Below are 11711 nucleotides of genomic sequence, written 5' to 3'. Positions count from 1 at the left end.
GAGGCGGTTTCACCATGTTGGCCAGGCTGGTCTCGAACTCCTAACCTTGTGATCCACTCTCCTCAGCCTCCCAAAGTGCTGGGATTACAGGCGTGAGCCACCGCACCCGGCCACATTTATGTTTTTCACCAAATGGGATTGTTCTAGACATACAACTAGGGTGACCCAGTTTACCTGGGACTGTCCTGGCTTTTGCACTGAAGCTCCTGTGTTCCAGGAAACCACTCAGTCCTGGGCAAACCGGGATGGTTGGTCTCCCTACAACTTGTCTGTTTAATAGATTAGCACCTTTTGATGTTAATAATAGACAGCTATGTCTTCATTTAATGACTATAGGAATACCAGTGATTATAAATATCTAAGTGGTCTTTTAAAGGTAAAAAACCTGCTCTCTTCCATTTCCATCCCTTCAGGCACCCCATGGTATTAAGTAGTAAGCTCCAAAGTGGGGTGGAGGGGAATCCAGGGGACGCGTATGAAAAGCCACTGGCTTAGGGAGAAAGAGTAGCAGAAGTTCTATTTATATGTATTCCTTTTTGTCTCATCATAGCTCACTGTAGCCTTAAACTCCTGGGCTCAAGCAATCCTTCTGCCTCAATCTCCCGAGTTGCTAGGACTACAGGTGCATGCAACTATGCCTGGCTAATTTTATTTATTTTTTTTTTTTGTAGAGATGGGATCTCCCTATGTTGCCCAGGCTGGTCTTGAACTCCTGGCCTCAAGTGATCCTCCCACCTTTGCCTCCCAAAGCATTGGGATTACAGATGTTAGCCACCGTGCCCAACCTACATGTATTTTTTTATCTCATGTTTTTCATTTTTCTATTTTTATGTGTCTTATAGTGTACATGATACAAGTGTACAGGAGTGCATGTATATAACTTAGTTATAAATAAATCTCCGTATAATGGAGGGTTTATTTCCAGCATTCTTCTAAAGCTTGGAAACACTAGCCCAGCTGATAAAATATTTCCTCTTTAGCAGTCCTGGAATGTCCAGCATAGTCAAGGCTTTGCTTCTCCCTCCAGTTTCATCTGCCACCTCCCTCACTGATACGGTTTGGCTGTGTCCCCACCCAAATCTCATCTTGAATTGTGGCTCCCATAATTCCCATGTGTTGTGGGAGGGACCTGGTGGGAGATAATTGAATCACGCAGGTGGTTTCCCTCATAGTGTTCTCGTGATAGTGAATAAGTCTCACGAGATCTGATGATTTTATAAGGAGAAATCCCATTGGCTTGGTTTTCATTTTGTCTTGTCTGCTGCCATGTAAGACATGCCTTTTGCCTTCTGCCATGATTGTGAGGCCTCCCCAGCCGCATAGAACTGTGAATCCATTAAACCTCTTTTTCTTTATAAATTACCCAGTCTCGGGTATGTCTTTATCAGCAGCATGAAAACGGAGTAATACACCCATCCCCCAGCAAGCCACACCAAACCATATCTGTTCCCTGAATATCCGTATTCTCCCCTCCAAGCCATTCCCCTCCAAGAGGTTCCCATCACCCTACCCCATTCACCTCCTGGCTAACCTCTGCAATTCCTCCATTAGAGCTCACAGGCTAACCCAGGTCAGATACCACCTCTGCCAGGAAGTCTTTCTGGAACACTCCTCCTCTCAAGCCCATCCCATCCAGGTTAGGTGCCCTGCCTCTGCGTTTCCATAGCACCCTGTGCTTACCTGCACCACAATGCTGACCACATGACTTAGTAATTATCTATTTAACCGTTTGTGATTTCCCCTGATTCCCGGGTGGCCACCCAGCCCAGTGCCTGTCACATAGCCATCTCCTAGTAAATGGTGAAAGAATGAACAAACAATAATTGCAAACATGTATATAGCACTTTCCAAATGCCAGACACTGATTACAGATCAGGAAACAGAGGCACAGAGAAGTCAAGGTACTCGTCAGGGTCACAGAACTAAAGTAGTAGAGCTGGGCTTTAAACCCAGGCAAACTGGCTTCAGAGTCCATGCTATCCATCGTTATGCTACGATGTCACTCAGCAGAAGAATGAATGAATAAATGAATGAACAAATAAAGAGAGGAATGAAGGAAGGAACAAATGAATGAGCAAAGGAATAATTTAAGTAAAGGAATGCCCGGGGGCCTGGCCCCAGGCTGCTTTGCAGACATCAACCAATTGCGCTGTCTTTAAGTTGCCTTTGTCATTGTCCATCTGATGCCATTTTTCATATTTTAGTTGCTGCCTGTGGAGGCACCAGAAGTTTGTCCCTCCTCCCCCTTCACCCCTGTACCCGCATCAACCAGATCTCCCTCCCTTCCTAACTCCCCCATTGCAGCTCACAGGGTAATGAGCATCAGTACTGCAGAATCACTGCATGTTAGAGCTGGAAGGTACACTTAGCACTATCCAGTCCAATCTTCCATTTTGTAGATGGAAAAACGGAGGCCCAGAGAGGCAAAGCAATTTCTCCAAGGTCACACAGCAAGTTAGTGGCAGAGTCAAGAGTGGGCCCAGTCTCCTGATTTTCTGTCTGTCTCCTTTTACTAAGCTGTCTGTTTATTGCTTGAACTTTGTCAATCGAAAGCCATTTGGGGCAAAGTACAACAGATGGGTTTAGTGAGTTCTCAAATGCACTGCTGAGAAAAGTTCCTGGGAATAGAGAGGTGAGAAATGCAAGGTCAAGGCCCTGCAATTTCCTCCAGACAGGGAAATAAATAACCAAAACCATCACTGAGGACTCACCATGTGCTAGATGCTTCCCTGCATTATCCCATTTCGTCCTCTGACAGATAGTAACTATCCTGGTTTTAGATATGAGCAAACTGAGGTTCAGAGAGGTAAACAGAGCAACCAATGCATCCCCAGTTTCTTGGCACTGTCCCAGTTCTAAAACTGGAAGTCCCATGTCTCAGGAACCCCTTTAGTCCCAGGCAAACCAGGACAGTGGGTCACCCCCGAGGTAAGCAGCCCACCCAGAGGATTGGATCCCAGAGATCCAAGCTCAGACCTGCTGTGGATTTCCATGCCCTTTCTCCTACACCACGCTGCACCCTCTGGGAAAATACATAAACTCTCAAGGGAAAAATAAACAGATAAGCAGGTGGGGTCAGGAGCGGGGAGTGGGAAGTGGGCCAGAGGAGGGTGGGCACCAAGAGGCAGCTCTGAAGTCAGGTCAGCCCTGGGTCACAGCAGCCCAGCCATCTGGGAGGTAGAACGCTACTGGGTGTCGGGCCAGGAGAGGACAAACAAGGTTCTTATTCTTCTCTCTTTATCCGGAGGAGTCTGTTTGCGGCAATAACCCTGTTATCTCAGCCAGGTCTCTGGTCTCTTGCCAGGCTGTGACAAGGGGTTTAGGGGCTGATGCTCTGACCAAACCAGTCTCCCTGGGACCCTGGCATGCTCTCCCTTCTTGTCTGACAACCTGATTGGGGTCGAGGAGGCATGGTGAGCACCACAGGGCAGGGGACCCCTGCCCCACCTGTGGAGGCCACAGGGAGATGAGGACCCCACACTTGGACAGTGGATTTCCCTGTCGTCACGAGGGGATTTGAGAGTAGCTGACCTCCTGCTGGGAGCCAGAGTCCTGACTGCTGTGGTCTCTTTCAACCTTCTCCTCCCTAAAGCACTCAGACAGGCATCCTCACCTCTACCTTACAGAAGCGGAGGTGATGTCCCTTAGAGAAGTCACATAGCATGTCGATGACACAGGGCAGCCAGGGCACAGCAGTGACTCCAACTCTCCCCACCTCCCAAGCCTCTGCACAAGGCTGTAAAACAATGGTGGAGACACAGACTCTGTCCTGGCTGCGTGTCTGTGTGACTTGCTTACCACACCATACCTGCCCAGACACCTCTCCCGCCCGGACACCTCTCCCGCCCTCCTCCACAGGGTGATTTGTCCTCATCCTGGGACCTCAAACATGGCCTCCCCTGACCCTCAGGCTGGGGTGAGTGCCCTGTCTTAGAACTCAGGGTGGCCTGTGCTGCGGCAACCACAGTTTGTGGGGATTGGGGTGTAAAAGGCACCTGCCTGACCCCTTCTGCACTAAGACCCCGAGAGGACAGGAACTGACTCCCTATCCCAGCACTGATATATTAGGTTGGTGCAAAAGTAATTGCATTAATTGCATTAACAGTCATGGCAAAAATGAAAATATTAAGTAGTTGTTGCCATTACTATTTTTTTTTTTTTTGAGATGGAGTCTCACTCTATTGCCCAGGCTGGAGTGCAATGGTGCGATCTCAGCTCACTGCAACCTCTGCCTCCCGGGTTCAAGCGATTCTCCTGCCTCAGCCTCCTGAGTAGCTGGGATTACAGATGCACAGCACCACGCCTGGCTAATTTTTGTATTTTAGTAGAGATAGGGTTTCACCATGTTGGCCAGGCTGGTCTTGAACTCCTGACGTCATGATCAACCCACCTCAGCCTCCCAAAGTGCTGGGATTACAGGCGTGAGCCCCTGCACCCAGCCAGCCATTACTTTTCATTGTAATTCATGCAATTACTTTTGCATTAAAAGTAATGGCAAAAGATACTTAATATTTATTTGTTGCACAAATAAATAAGTAGATTAATTAATTCATTGCCAAATACTCTTGAGCTCCAATTCAGTCAGGTGGCGTCCTGAAGGCAATGGCCCACCTAAAAGTCTCCCAGCTGCTGCCTTGTTCCACCCCCTCCCCCAACCCTCTCACTGGCCTTCATCTGTCACCACTTGACTCAAAGTGTGGTCCCCAGATCCATAGCACCAGCATCACCAAGAGCTTGTTGGAAATGCAACAACTTGGTTCCCCCCAGACCCCGGGGCCCTTGGCTAAGAGCCTGAAAACTGTTAGAAATCATGATATACTATCTTAGGTGAGCCTTGCTACAAGACCTAAAGCGTGCTGGCATTATTCACATCGCTACAGATGAAGCTGGGGTTCAGGGAGGGGAAATAGCTTCTCAAGATTAAACAGCCGGGAAATGGTAGAGGTGGGATTCAAACTTGGGCTTGTCTCTCTTCAAAGCGGATGGAAATTGACGCTGCTATCCATGTGCTGAAAGGAGGAGAGAAACCTGCATTTACTGAACACCCACAATGTGCCAAGTCCTGTACGACTCTGTCTCATTTCATCTTCCCCACTCCCTTATGAAGTAGGGGATCTCACATTCTCATTTTACAGATGAGATTCCGAGGCTCAGGAAGGGGAGGTGACTTGCCCAAGGTCCACAGCTGGGAAACAGCTGAAATGGGGCGCAAAGCTGGAAGTCTGCTCCCCACCCTGGGGAATGGACACCAGGTGACGACAGATAGTGCCCTCGTGCGGCAGCAGGCACTGGCTGTCAGGGGACTGCGGGGTCACTGCTCAGCTCACACCTGTCCTTTCTCTCCTCTGAGAGAGGTTGTGACCTTGGGCCACATCCATGCTTTCTTTTTCTTCCTAACCCTCAGCCCTCAGCTTAGTCATTATCCAGTCCTGATGGAGCACAAACGCATGCTGCTGGTGACGACTGGCTACCAAGGTGGGATGTCACCCTCCCAGCTATTCCCATCACTTGTCCTGGCAGGCACCAAGAATTCCTGAGGTCACCACCAGGCCCCTTCCTGCATTCCTAGCGTTCTTGTCACAAGGCTCTCCTTTCTGACCCCACATGTGAACCTCCGCTGCAGGCTGGGCTCACAGGCAAATGCATCACACCATGGTGACCAGGGCAGGAGAGTGGGATCAGTGATGCCCTGCCTGTTCTGGATGTGAGACCTTGGCAGATTCCTTTGCCTGTCTGAGCCTCAGCTTCTCCATCTCTGAGAGGGGCGGGTAATAATCAGACCTCCCAAGGTGTTTGTGAGGAGCATTCAGGGTGCATGGAAGTGGCTGGGCCTTCTATATCTCTCACTGCCAGCAATCAAGACATGGCCCAGGACTGTCTGATAGGTCAGCCAGCAGGAGTGGGCAGCACACGAGTGTATGAGCAGCTCGCAGGGACAGGGGTCGCTTGGAAGGAAAGGAGGGAAATGGGATTGGGCCTGGTGTGTGCCACATGAAGAGGTGGCTCTTGGGAGACCCAGGCAGGGGCTGGGCCGTGCTGCCCAGGGAGGAATATTTGCTCCAAATCTGCAGAGAGCACAGCTCGATGGCCCCAGGGAGGGAGGGGAGCTTCAGTAAACAGTCTCTTGGCATGAATCTCCACATTTCCACAGAGGACACCGGCCACAGTGGCCAGACCTGCTTAGTGACCTGAAGGGCAAACAGCATAGAAGAGGAGACGGGTGGCCAAAAGAAAGGAGGAGCGGGCAGGGGCCAGCGATGGTTGTGGCTGGGGCTTGTGAGCACTCAGGACACACTCAACTCTCAGACCTAACCAGGTAAGGTTTTACAGAAGCCAGACATGTAGGAGAGCACCTGGCAACCAGATCCACTGAAATTGGGTGGGTGCTATTAATGCAACCCATTTATAAGCACACACTGGGGATGGCTGGAGAGATGGGCACTGCATAGAGGAGGCACACACCAGGAGGAGATGGCAAGGGCTCCGGACACGCAGCTGCCAGAGCTGCGTCCAGCCGAGGCTGTGCACCCTGCAGCCTGTGTTCAACCACTTACCCTTGTCCAGACCTAGATACAGGGCAAAAAGGCACGCCTAGGGGAGCCCCAGTAAAGTCCTTATAAAGTGAAGACTTCTTGGTGAGTCAGCCCGAGCCAGGCCGGCCCAGCTCATTCATTGCGAAGGTATTTTCTTTTCAGTGCTTTTCTGCAAAGCCTTTCACTGCCGCGGAGGTGAAGTCATCGGCTGGTAAACGCTCTGCCTTGCGGTAAATTTCCTCTGAACTTTCTGCTTCTGTTTAACTCGCCAAACCTCAAGGGGAGCTGGCAGTCAGAGTCGTGCAAAGGTCACTGGGCTGAGTTGGAGGCCTGGGTTTAAATCCCAGCCCAGCCCCTTTCTAGTTTCGGGATCTTGATGGATGTAAGTCACATCTTTGGGCTTTAGTTTCTTTGTTTCTAAAATGAAGTCACTACTATCAAAAGTATCCTAAAGAAATACAATGCTACGCACTCATGTAATCAACAAACATTTACTGAGTTCTTAGTGAGTGTCAAGTACCATGCCAGACAATGGAAATTATGGTAAGGAAACACACATACACACATGTACACACATATGCACATGTGCACATACATACACACACACACATACACATATACAAGCATGTATATGTGACGTGTATACATACATTAGCACAGGCACACACACGGTTTCCTGATTCTTGCCCTCAGATGTTTCACATTCTGGTGGGAAAGACAGACGTGAATCAAATGATCCCATCAGTGAATATTAAAATACAGCTGTGATTAGTGCGGTGCTCTCTGGTGCTCTAAGAGCTTGCAATGGGGGCTTGAGCCAGTCTGAGGTGAGCAGGGGTGGGACAGGGAAGACTTCCCAGAGCACAAACGGAGTGGGAGATGGGAAAGACGACCAGCCATCGCCCAGGCAGAGAGAAGGGGCAAGCAGAGCCCCTGCAGAACCGTGGCCTGTCCCAGGCCAGGAAGGTCAGCTTACCAGGGGCAGAGCAGTGAGGGGCCAGGAGGACTGCGGACATAGGAAAGATGGGAAGATGACTGAGCTGGAAGCCCTGAGGGCAGCTTCCTGCTCCGATATCCCAGACCAGCAGCTCCCAGTGCGATCAAGTGGCTTTGCAGCAAACGTTATGAAACATCAATGGATTAAACTTAATTTGGGGCTAGATGAGACACTATCATATACCTACACAAAGAGCAGTGGGTACCGGAAAACTGATCACTGAAAATATTCTACCAATCAGTTTTATTTTTCTGTTATTTGAAAAACACTATGATGGTTGGGTTTGAGTAACAGTAAACTTCAGCCCAACACACAGAACAACAGTTTCCCATGGGAGGCCTCCCTGAGCCCAGCTAAACTCAGCACTTGCCTTTCCAGGAAACGGCATCCATGAGGCTACCAGGTGGTAGCCTGGGAGGGGCAGTGGAATTCCTGGGTGACTGCTGAAGAGCAAATCACACACTGGCAATGGTGCCTGCCCTTTTGTTCCAGAAGCAGAAAATTCAGGTCTGCGATCCAGACAATATTTGTCTTACAAATATGCTAAATAATGACTTTTTTTTTTTTTTTTTTTGAGACAGAGTTTTGCTCTCGTTGCCCAGACTTTTGTTGCCAATGGCGCAATCTCGGCTCACTACAACCTCCGCCTCCCAGGTTCAAGCAATTCTCCTGCCTCGGCCTCCTAGTAGCTGGGATTACAGGCATCTGCCACCACGCCTGGCTACTTTTTTTGTATTTTTAGTAGAAACATGGTTTCACTATGTTGGCCAGGCTTGTCTTGAACTCCTCTCCTCAGGTGATCCACCTGCCTTGGCCTCCCAAAGTGCTGGGATTACAGGCGTGAGCCACCGCGCCCAGCCAATTATGACCTCTTATTGGGTGGTCCCTGACTAGTAGCCATCTGTCATCCTGACCCAATAGTGAGCACCAAGAAAACTGAGGCTGTCTGTGTCACCACTGTATCCCCAGCCTGGTTGGTGTTTGGCACAGAGGGCCACTCCAAAAATACATAAGGAAAGAAAAACAAGAAAAGGGAGGGGATGGTGCTTGTCATATGGAACTCTGGGAGTATCATGTTACCGCTTAAACTGCTACATCAACTTTTACGAATATTAGATATTGAACTACCTAAAGTTTGTATTGCTTTCTTTAAGATCACAGTAGGTTTAGGGATGAGTGATTTAGATAACTCAGGTCTCTCTCTATAAAAAGTTGATCTACAGGCCAGGCATGGTGGTTCATGCCTGTAATCCCAGCACTTTGGGAGGCTGAGGCAGGCGGATCACAAGGTCAAGAGATCAAGACCATCCTGGCCAACATGGTGAAACCCCGTCTCTACCAAAAATACAAAAATTAGCTGGGTGTGGTGGCACGCGCCTGTAATCCCAGCTACTCCAGAGGCTGAGGCAGAACCTGGGAGACGGAGGTTGCAGTGAGCCGAGATGGCACCACTGCCCTCCAGCCTGGCGACAGAGCAAGATTCTGTCTCAAAAAAAAAATAACAAAAAGTTGATCTACAAGGGTGGAGATGAAGACATTTCTCCTTCCTCGATATATTTTTCTTGTGACAACCATCATCATCCAAGATCATTCCTTCTGGGAACAAAGGGATGGAAGAAGGAAGGAAAAGGAAAAGCAAAAAGCAATTCCTCAAGCATCTCTGGCACCCGCTCTGTGCCCAGTCCTGTGCTAAGCCCGGGTTATCCAGGGAATGGCAAGTGGTGCATTCTAGGTACCAGATAATAATTAAACACAACAGACATGGGTTCCCATACCAGAGCTCCATCCGCAACGTAAACAGGAAAAGATTCCAAGCCATGCACATGGTTCACAAATGACCCTTGGACACGGGCAAGGACAGGTAGCTGACCTCTAGAGACAGATGACCTGCCTTCCAATCCCGGCTCTGTTGCTTTCTTGTTTGGGCAAGTTCCCGCTCTGCTCAGAGCCTGGGTTTTCTTGGCTATAAAATGAGACCACCAAGTGTTGACAGGGCTGTGTGAGCAATGAGTGGGATGAGCTGTATAAAGAACTCAGCCCCAAATACTGGGGGCAACTGGGAGGGTTTTTCAGGTGGGATTGACATAAGTCCCTAGAATCAGGGCGGGACTGAACAGGCGAGGCACAGGGCAGGGGAGGGCGGCTGCACACCCACAGTGAGGGCTCTCTGTGCACAAGTAAGTCTGGTTTGTCGTTGATGATGGTAGCGGAGGTGACTACGCCCTTTGAAAAGTGATTTATTTAAATGAGGGCTGACCACAGACTTAGCCACTTCATGCTCTGTTACCACCTGCCCCGGTTTATTCAAACTTCAGCCAAGCTTTGGGTTCAATAAAAGTCACCAGGAAATAACTGCCTCGCACTTCATAGGAAACCCATTAAAAAAATTCATGCACCATTAAGGACCGGTGAGAGGAAGCCAAACTCAGGCCTTCACTGAACTGCAACTACTGGCCCAAGATTGCCCTGTGAGCAGGGACTCAAAGGGTAGACAGATGCGGGAGACTTCGGGTCTCTATATTAATTTGTTCGCAGCAAGACGGAGGGAAGAGCACAGATGGACAGGTAACAGACAGAGGGCTGCGGCTCAGACCCCTGCCATTTTTGCCTGGTGTTTAGAATGAATGAAATATACCAAAAGGAGCACAGATATCACCATCTGGAAGCTTTAACCAGCAACCTTTCTGTTCCACGATGAAAATAAATTTGACCACAGCTGTCAAGAGACTTTTTAAAGTTCATGCCCTTTGGCCCAGTCCTCTTCCCTATTTTAAGCCTTCTTCCTAAGAAGTCATTTGTAGGCTGGGCTCGGTAACTCACACCTGTAATCCCAGCACTTTGAGAGGCAGAGGTGGAAGGATCGCTTGCGCCCAGGAGTTTGAGACCCATCTTGGGCAACATGGCGAAACCCCATCTTTACAAAAATACCAACATATTAGATTGAGGCTGTAGTGAGCTGTGATTGCGCCACTGCGCTCCAGCCTGAGTGACAGAGGGAGACCCTGTCTCAAACAAACAAAAGAAGTCACTAGTGGTTCTAGCAAATAGTTTAGATATCAAGAACCTTCAGAGGAGAGTTATTTATTAGTAATAATTGGAAGAAATTAAATCTCCGACAATAGAATGGACAACAATAGAATTTGTTCAAAATTCAGCATAGAGATACCTATGGGAGGCCAAGGCAGGCAGATCACTTGAGGTCAGGAGTTCGAAACCAGCCTGGCCAACATGGCAAAACCCTGTCTCTACTAAAAATACAAAAGTTAGGAGGTTTTCTAATAATGATATGGTGAAATGTTGGTGATAAAAATACTCAGTAGGGGCAAATACACAACATTATATATTTAAAATATGTCTCCAAATTTGTGTTTTCTTTTTTCTTTTTTTTGAGATAGAGTCTCGCTCTGTCACCCAGGCTAGAGTGCAATGGCGTGATCCCGGCTCACTGCAACCTCTGACTCCCAGGCTCAAGTGATCCTCCCACCTCAGCCTCCGGAGTAGCCAGAACTACAGGCATGCACCACTATGCCCAGCTGATTTTTTATTTTCTTGTAGCGACAGGGTTTCACTATGTTGCCCAGACTGGTCTCAAATTCCTGAGCTCAATTGATCCGCCCACTTCAGCCTCCCAAAGTGCCTGGATTACAGGCATGAGCCACTAAGCTTAGCCCAAATTTGTGTTTTCAACAAAATGTGTGCAAGGAGCTTATTTCATTCAGCCTTGTGTTGTAATTAGCTGATTGCCTGTGCCCTCCTGCCTCCCAGCTATAAACTGTTAAAGGACCACAAGAGTAACTTGTCACTGTATTAAAAGAAAGAATGGAGTGTTGGGAAGGGGGAAGTGGATTATCGGAGAATCTGAGTCCTTTATTTAAAAAAATAGTAATAGCATATATTAGTATTTAGTAAATGCCAAGTTCTGAACTGAGTTCTTCACACAATTGTCGCTTAATCCTTACAACTCTACTATGTTAAGATGATGCAGTTAATTAGGGCAGTGTTCTCAAAATGTGGTCCCCGGAACCAGCAGCATCAGCATCACCTAGGAATTTGCTGGAAATGCAACTTCTAAGGTTCTACCCAGACCTACTGAATCAGAAACCCTGGGAGTCAGGAGCCAGCAATCTATGCTTGACCCAGCTCTCCAGGTGCTCCTGATGCAAACTCAAGTTTGAGAAGCC

Source organism: Pongo pygmaeus, chromosome 1 (assembly GCF_028885625.2).
Source record: "Pongo pygmaeus isolate AG05252 chromosome 1, NHGRI_mPonPyg2-v2.0_pri, whole genome shotgun sequence".
Lineage (NCBI taxonomy): Eukaryota > Metazoa > Chordata > Mammalia > Primates > Hominidae > Pongo > Pongo pygmaeus.
This window is presented reverse-complemented; position numbering follows the sequence as displayed.